This window comes from Stegostoma tigrinum, chromosome 15, assembly GCF_030684315.1.
Source record: "Stegostoma tigrinum isolate sSteTig4 chromosome 15, sSteTig4.hap1, whole genome shotgun sequence".
NCBI classification, from domain to species: Eukaryota; Metazoa; Chordata; class Chondrichthyes; order Orectolobiformes; family Stegostomatidae; genus Stegostoma; species Stegostoma tigrinum.
The window spans coordinates 71,345,501-71,355,302 of record NC_081368.1 but is presented as its reverse complement, the minus strand read 5'-3'; positions in this window follow the sequence as shown (position 1 = coordinate 71,355,302).

Sequence of the window (9,802 nt, the reverse complement as noted above, 5' to 3'; positions counted from 1 at the left end):
TCAAAGGTGAGAGAAAAGGTGTGGATTAAATCAAAATGGAGTTGGAAGGGGAAGACTCAAATACAAATGTGTTTAAATACGTAGTTCAAAGATTGTAGTCTGCTGTCAATCAACTTTGGAGCTCATCTGCTTGACCCTTAAAGTGCCTTGCATTTCTAACACTAATAAGTCCTTGGAATGGAGAATGGTACAGGAGTTATGGAGTCATAGATTTGTACAGCACAGAAACAGACCCTTCGGTCCAACTCAACCGTGCTGACTAGATATCCTAAATTAATTGAGACTCATTTACCAGCATTTGGTCCACATCCCTCTAAATCCTTCCTATTCATGTACCCATCCAGACCCTTTTTAGAGATAATGGGAACTGCAGATGCTGGAGATTCCAAGATAATAAAATGTGAGGCTGGATGAACACAGCAGGCCCTTCCCCTTCCCCCACTGCATCCCTAAACCAGCCCAGTTCATCCCCTCCCCCCACTGCACCACACAACCAGCCCAGCTCTTCCCCCCCACCCACTGCATCCCAAAACCAGTCCAACCTGTCTCTGCCTCCCTAACCGGTTCTTCCTCTCACCCATCCCTTCCTCCCACCCCAAGCCGCACCCCCAGCTACCTACTAACCTCATCCCACCTCCTTGACCTGTCCGTCTTCCCTGGACTGACCTATCCCCTCCCTACCTCCCCACCCACACCTTCTCCACCTATCTTCTTTACTCTCCATCTTCGGTCCGCCTCCCCCTCTCTCCCTATTTATTCCAGTTCCCTCCCCCCATCCCCCTCTCTGATGAAGGGTCTAGGCCCGAAACGTCAGCTTTTGTGCTCCTGAGATGCTGCTTGGCCTGCTGTGTTCATCCAGCCTCACATTTTATTATCTCAGACCCTTTTTAAATGTTGTAATCATGCCAGCCTTAACCACTTCCTCTGAAAGCACATTCCATACATGCACCATCCTTTGTGTGAAAAATTTTCTCCTTAGGTCCTTTTTAAAGCTTACCCCTCTCACCTTAAACATATGCCTTCTAGTTTTGGAACCTTCTACTGTGGGAAAAAGATCCTGACTATTCACCCCATCCATGTACCTCATGATTTCATAGACCTCCATAAGGTCACTCATCAGCCTCCCACGCTCCAGAGAAAATAGCACCAGTACATGCAGCCTCACCCTATAGATCGAATTCTCCAACTCCAACAATATCATTTTAAATCTTTTTCTGCACCTTTTCAAGTTTAACAACATCTTTCCAATAGCAGGGGTACCAGAATTGAATACAGTATTCCAAAAATGGCCTAACCAATGTCCTGTACAGCTACAATGTGACCTCCCAAATCCTAAATGCAATGCACCAACTAATAAAGGCAAGTGTACCAAATGCCTTCTTCATAGCCCTGTCTACCTGTGACTCCGCCTTCAAGGAATCATGAGTCTGCACCCCGAGGTCTCTTGGTTTAGTTCTTTCTTCTCATCTACTTGTGATAATAGGCCCCATAGCTTATTCATTTCCATCTCCAGTGTCTCAGCTCCAGCCTTACAAAATACCACAACCATCCCCAATGACCACATAATTAAGACTGACAGTGTGATGTTCTCACTGACAAAAACAAAACTTTGAGACCACGTTGAGTTCACTTAGTTTAGAAATGTTAACAGCCAAAATTACAGCCATCTAAGTCTTGCTATCAGTGGGTGGTGTTCGTTCATTTGAGCCACAAAGTCTTGAGTTCTGGATCTAATCTGGAGAATTGAATATAATTGAAGCTGATAGCCCAGTGTACTACTGAATGAAAGCTGCACTGTTGGAAGTCCTTATTAGTAAATTTGTTTGGAAGAAGAATTGGCATGTTGCCACTACACAATGTCTAATATTCAAACAGCATAATGAAAACAGATTATCTGCGCAATATTGTGTTACTGCTTGTGAGATCTTGCTGCACATTTTTTGTTGCACTTCCTATGATAAGAGTGACTGCATCTTGAAACTTTTAAGCTGAAAAGTGTTTTGTGAAATTTTGAGCCTGTGAAGGATGAAACATAGAAAATAGGAGTAGGTCATTCAGCCCTTCGAGCCTGCTCAACCACTGCATATGATCATGGCCCCCTTCCCATTTTCTGTCCGTAACATTGGCTCTCTCTTGCCCTAAGAACCATAGCTAATTCCTTTTAAAGTTTTGGTGTCAACCACTGTCTGTGACAGAGAATTCTATAGACTCACCACTCTGGGTGAAGAAAATTCTCCTCATCTCAGTCCTAAGTGGCTGACCACCTATTTTTAGACTATGATCTCTGGTTCTCGACTGTCTGGTCATTGGTAATATCCTTCTTGCATTTACGCATAAAATGTAGAACCGTACAGCACGGGAAGAGGCCCTTTGACCCATGATGTTGTGCCAAACATGACACCAAATTAAACTAATCCCTTCTGCCTGCCCTTGTTCCATAATGCTCCATTCCTTGCATTTTCATGTGTTTATCTACAAGTCCCTTAATTATGATTCTCTTTACCAACTCACTCAAAAGCGCTCTGTGTTTACTGTACCATGCTTCCATTAATTCCTTCATAAACCTTTACCAACACATTCACAAGTGCTCTATGTTTACTATACCGCGCTTCCATTCACTCATTCATAAAACCCATCCCTTCCAACCCATTACTGCTTCTTTACACCTTTCAATTCTTATCCGACTCATGCTACAAGCAGCTTTTAGACCTGTTTCTTAATCAAAGGCTACTCCTGGATAAGTGTTAATACCGTAACACGGTGGGGCGGCACGGTGGCTCAGTGGTTAGCACTGCAGCCTCACAGCGCCAGGGACCCGGGTTCGATTCCTGCCTTGGGCGACTGTGTGTAGAGTTTGCACATTCTCCCCATGTCTGCGTGGGTTTCCTCCGGGTGATCCGGTTTCCTCCCACAGTCCAAAGATGTGCAGTTTAGGTGGATTGCCCATGCTAAATTGCCTGTAGTGTTCAGGGGTGTGTTGGTTATAGGGGAATGGGTCTGGGTGGGATGCTTCAAGGGGCGGTGTGGACTTGTTGGGCTGAAGGGCCTGTTTCCACATTGTAGGGAATCTAATCAAAAAGTAACCTACTCAAAACAATGCCATCGCCACCATTGTGTCTCCATAACTCACTCAAAACTGTGGAAAAATTATAATATTTATTAGCCCTCAGCAACCATCTGTCGGGACCTGAATTCATTGCAAAACATCAAACAGTTTCCTCCATTAGATGTACTATTCAAGTACATATTAAATAGGACTACTATCCCTTTAAGAAACATGGAACATAGAACAATTTAGCGCAGAACAGGCCCGTCAGCCCTCAATGTTGTGTCGACCTGTGAACTAATCTAAGCCCATCCCCCTACAATATCCTGTCATCATCCATTTGCTTATCCAAGGACTGTTTAAATGCCCATAATCTGGCTGAATTAACTACATTGGCAGGCAGGGCATTCCAAACCCTTACCCCTCTCTGAGTAAAGAACTTGCCTCTGACATCAGTCTTAAATCTATCATCCCTCAATTTGCAGCTATGCTCCCTCGTATGAGCCAATGTCATCATCCTAGGAAAAAGACTCTCATTGTGCACCCTATCTAACCCTCTGATCATCTTGTGTGTCTCTATTAAATCCCCTCTTAGCCTTCTTCTCTCCAACAGATCCAAGTCCCTCAACCTTTCCTCATAAGACCTTCACTCCAGACCAGGCAACATTCTGGTAAATTTCCTGTGCAACTTTTTCCAATGCTTCCACATTCTTCCTGTAATGGGGGCGACCAGAACATTACACAATATTCCAAGTGAGGCTGCACTAGCGTTTTGTACAGTTGCAGCATGACAGCACGGCTCCGGAACTCAATCCCTCTGCCAATAAAACCTAACACACCATATCACTATCAACCTGGGTGGCAACTTTCAGGGATCTACGTACATGGACACCAAGATTCCTCTGCACATCCACACTACCAAGAATATTTCCATTGACCCAGTGTTTTGCCTTCCTATTATTCTTCTCAAAGTGAATCACCTCACCTTTATCTACATTGAACTCCATTTGCCACCTTTCAGCCCAAAACTGCAGTTTATCGAAGTCTCCCTGCAACCTGCAACATTCTTACACACTGTCCACCACTCCACTGACTTTAGTGTCAGCTGCAAAGTTACTAACCAATCTACCCATGCCTGTGTCCAAGTCACTTATAAAAATGACAAACAGCAGTGGTCCCAAAACAGGTCCTGGTGGCACACCACTAGTAACCGGACTCCAGGCTGAATATTTTCCATCAACCATCATTCGTTGCCTTCTTACAGAAAGCCAGTTTCTAATCCAAACTGCTAAATCTCCCTCAATCCCGTGCCTGCGTATTTTCTCCGGTAGCCTACCATGTGGAACCTTATCAAAGGCTTTACTGAAGTCCATGTACACCACGTCAACTGCCCTACCCTCATCCACATGCTTGGTCACCTTCTCAAAAAACTCAATGAGGTTTGTGAGATACAACCTGCTCTTGACGAATCCATGTTGACTATCTCCAATCAAATTGTTGCTTGCTAGATGATTATAAATCCTATCTCTTATAATCCTTTCCAAAACTTTTCCTACAACAGACATAAGGCTCACTGGTCTATAATTACCTGGGTGAGCTCTACTGCCCTTCTTGAACAAGGGCACAACATTTGCAATCCTCCAATCGTCTGGTACTAAACCTGTAGACAATGACGACTCAAAGATCAAGGCCAAAGGCTCTGGCATCTCCTCCCTAGTTTCCCAGAGAATCCTCAGAAAAATCCCATCCAGCCCATGGGATTTATATACCTTCACACCTTCTAGAATTGATAACACTACCTCCTGACTAACTTCAATCCTTTCAAGTCTAAAAGCCCGTATCTCAGTTTTCTCCTCTACAATATTCTCCTTTTTCTGACTGAAAACAGATGAGAAACATTTGTTTAACACCTCTCCGATCTCCACAGGGTCCACACACAACCTCCCACTTCTGTTGTTGAGTGGCCCTATTCCTAGCCTCGTCATCCTTTTATTCCTCACATACCTAGGGAAAGCTTTAGGGTTCTCCTTTATTCTACCGGCTAATGATTGCTCATGTCCCCTCCTTGCACTTCTTAACTCTGTCTTTAAATCCTTCCTAGCTAATCTATAAATCTCCATCGCCTCATATGAACCATCTCATTTTAACATCACATAAGCCTCCCTCTTCCGCTTAACAAGGGATACAATTTCTTTAGTAAACCACGGTTCCCTTACCTTATCACTTCCTCCCTGCCTGACAGGGACATACTATCCAGGACATGCTATATCTGCTCCTCAAACCAGCTCCACATTTTGATTGTCCCCATCCCCTGCATTTTGCTACCCTATTCTATGCCTCCTAAGTCTTGCCTAATCACATTATAATTGCCCTTCCCTCATCTATAACTCTTGCCCTGTAGCATGTTCTTATCCCTTTCCATTGCTAAACTAAACACAACCGAATTATGGCCACTCTCTCCAAAGTGCTCATCTACCACTAAATCAAACACCTGACCTGGTTCATTACCAAGTACCAGATCCAGTGTGGTCTCCCCTCTTGTCAGCCCTTCGACATACTGTGTCAGGAGATGCCCCCCTGCACACATTGGACAAAAACTGAACCATCTGACCTGTTAGAGTTATAGCATTTCCAGTCAATATTGGAGAAGTTAAAGTCTCCCATAATGACCACCCTGTTCCTTTCACTCATGCACAGAAGCGTTTTGCCAATCCTCTCCTCCACATCTCTGGAACTTTGCGGAGACCAATTAAAAACTCCCAGCAGTATGACCTCTCCTCTCCTGTTTCTGACCTCAGCCTGTACTGCCTCAGTAGACGAGTCCTTGTCAAATATTCTTTCAGCACCATTATACTGTCCTTGACTAACAAAGCCACACCTCCCCTTCTTTTACCACCTTCCCTGATCTTTACGTCTAATATCTAAACCCTGGAACCTGCAACATCCATTCCTGACCTTGCTCTACCCATGTCTCCGAAATGGCCACCACATTGAAGTCCCAGGTACCTATCCATACTGCAAGCTCACCAACCTTATTCTGGATACTCCTGGCGTTGAAGTAGACACACTTCAAACCAGCTTGCTATCTGCCAGCACACTCCTGTGACAGTGAAATCCTGTCCATGTCCTCCCTACTCTCATCCTTCTGTGTACTGGAACTACACCACAGGTTCCCATCCCCCCGCTGAGCTAGATTAAATCGACCCGAATAGCACTAGCAAATTTCCCGCCCAGGATATTAGCACCCCTCTGGTTCAAGTGAAGACCACCCTGTTTGTAGAGGTCCCACCTTCCCCAGAATGAGTCCCAATTATCATATACCTGAAACCTTCCCTCCTGCACCATCCCTGCAGCCACGTGTTCAGCTGATATCTCTCTCAGTTCTTTGCCTCACTATCACATGGCATGGGTAACAAACCAGAGATAACAACTCTGTTTGTTCCAGCTCTCAGCTTCCACCCTAGCTCCCTGAAATATCTTACTCTCAAAACAGTGCTTCCTTAAAACTGCATGAATGCATGTGTAAGAACTGTCAAAACCAACAATAGTAAATGAAATCTCATGACCCAGCTGCGGGAAATCAGTTTAATATTCTCGATACTTTTATGTAGTTATTTCTCACTTATTTAGGTCATACAGATCTAGTATTTTTACTAACATTACTAACTTTAAAGACAAAAGGACAAACACCTCTCACTTATGCCAGCTCCAACCAGACAGACATTCTAATCTTGTGGTTGGTTGGCTCGCCAAGCTGGTTTGTTGTTCCGCAGATGTTTCATTATCCTGCTGGGTAACATCATCAGTGCAGCCTCAGATGAAGTGCTGTTGTGCCTTTCCAGTTGTTATTTGAACTCTGGTGTCCTTCGGGCTGGATTACCTCATTTCCAGTTTTCCTTCGCAATGGAGTGTATATGAGGTCGAGCTCTATGTGTTTATTGATGGCTTTCTTAGTGGAGTACCAGGCTCCTAGGAATTCCCGTGCATGTCACTGCTTTGCTTGTCCCAGGATCCTGGTGTTGTCCCAATTGAATTGGTAGTTCTCCTTATCCATGCAAATAACCAGCAGGGTAATGAAACATCTAGGGAACAATGAACCAGCTTGGCGAGCCAACCAAACACAACATCCACAGCCTGAGCTACAAATCTACTCTAAAACCTTAGAGACATTCTAATCCCATCTGGAGTAACAGCGAGCACTTAGCAAGCGATTAAATCATCTCCTGCTTCCCCAAGGCAGATATCATGCAAACCTGTGTACAATAGATACAACTATGTGACACCGTAATGCTAAAATTTTATTGTATGTAAAAACTGTGTATAAAAGAGGCTACTGTAAAACTGTCCTTTGGATTCCATCGCTGCTCCGAACTGTGCTACTGCAGATGCTCATTAAAGAGGCTATTTTCGCCACTTGCTAATCTCGGTCATTTTTGAACATGATCCCAAACTTGCCTCTCACATGTCCTTTGAACTTTCCCCCTCTCATCTTAAATACAAGCTCCCTAACATTGGACATTTCAACTCTGGGAAAAAGTCTCTGATTGTCAACCCTATCTATGCATCTCATAATTTTATAGACTTATATCAAGCCTTCCCTCAGCCTCTGCCACTCCAGAGAAAACAACCTGCGTTTTATTAGCCTCTCCTTCTATCTCATACCCTCTAATCCAAGCAGCATCCTGGTAAACCTCATCTCTACCCTCTCCGAAGCCTGCAGATTCTTCACGTAATGTGGCGACCAAAATTGATCGCAATACTCTTAAGTGTGGCCTAACCGAAGTCTCATAAAGCTGCAATGTTACATCCTGACTCTTGTACTCAATTTCCCGACCAATAAAGACAAACATTCCATACGACTTCTTTGCCATACTATCTATTGCATGACCACTTTCAGGGATCAATGGACTAGAACCCCGCGATCCCTCTGTACAACAGTGCTGTTCAGGGTCCTGCCATTGACTGTATACATTTCCTTAACATTTGATCTTCCAAAGTGCAGCACTTCACATTTGTCTGGATTAAACTTCGTTTGCCATTTCTCCTCCTGGTGCAAGTGACCTGTATCATGTTGTATCCTTTGACAACCTTTTCCATTATCTATAGCTCTACTGATCTTAGTATTATCTGCAAACTTAATAAGCCACCCACCTACATTTTCATTCAAGTTGTTTTTATATATATCACAAATAGCAGAGGTCCCCGTATGGATCCTTGAAGAACACCACTGGTCACGGATCTCTAGCCAAAAAAAAACACCCTTCCCCGACTACCCTCTGTGTTCTATGGGTCAGCTGATTCTGAATCCGAGTGGCCACATGACTGTGGATCCCAGGCATCTTAACCATCTGGATGATCCTACCATGAGGGACCTTGTTGAAAGCCTAACTAAAATCAATTGTCACAGCATCTGCTGCTCTACCATCATCGATCACCTTCATTACCTCCTTGAAAAATTGAATCAATTTAATAAGCTTTGACCTGCCCTGCACAAAACCATGGTGACTGCCCACAATTAGACCATCCTTTTCCGAATGCATGTAAATCCCATTCCTGAGAATTCTCTCCAATAGCTGCCCAACTATTAATGAGAGACTCACAGTTTTACAGTTTCCTGAATTATCCCAGTCTCCCTTCTTGAACAGAGGAACAACATTATCTAATGGCCAGTTGTCCAGGACCAGTCCAGTGGCTAACAAGGATACCGGCATCTTGGTCAAAGCCCCAGCAACCTCCTCTCTTGCCTACCTCAATAACCTGGGGTCAAAAATCATGCCAAGTCCTGTTAGAATTTTTTAAGTTTCTGTGAGGTCTACCCTTATTTTTGTAAACTCTAGTGAATATAGTCCTAACTGAACCAATTTCTTTTCATACGTTAGTCCTACCATCCCAGGATTCAGTCTGGTAAACCTTCATGCACTCCTCCAATAGCCGGAATATCCTTTCCTCAGATGAGGAGACCCAAACTGCACCTTCCTCCCAGCATTGTGTTGTCTGCTAATTTAAAGATATTATGTTTAGTTCTCTCATCTAAATAATTAATATATTGTGCATAGCTGGGTACCAGGCACTGATTCCTGTGGTACTGCACTGGTCACCGCTGCCATTTGGAAAAAGACCTGTTTATTTCTACGCTTTGTTTCCAGTCTGCCAACCCATTCTCTATCTGTCTCAATACACTACCCCCAATCCCAAGTACTTTCATTGTACATTCTAGTCTCTGATCTGCAACCTTATTGGAAGCCTTCTGAAAGTCAAAGTAAACCATATCCCCTTTTTGTCCCTTATCAACTCTACTATAGAATCATAGAATTTTATAGTACAGAAGGAGATTCATGATGTCTGTACCACCTCCTGAAAGATCCATCCAGCTGGTCACATTCACAAAAAAGCTCATGCATGTATAATTTACTTTTTGTAACCTGAGGAAGGTTCACACAATTTGCAATGTTAACTCTGATTTCTATCCACAGATGCTGCCAGACCTGCTGAGCTTTTCCTGGATTTTGTTTCTGACTCAGCCCAATGCTGCCACTGTTCTCCATGTGCTCCATGGTTATATTATCTTTAGATGTGCTGCCGCTGTTGTAATGGAGAGCAAAAAAAAAGTCAATGTGTGCACAGCGACCTTGACAAACTAATAAATAATTTTGTTTAATGATGCTGTTTAAGGTATAAATATTGACCAGGACACAAAAGGGGTGATGACATTTTGGTTTGCAGTCTTATCCAAGGTAAAACTCCTGGCCATGTGGC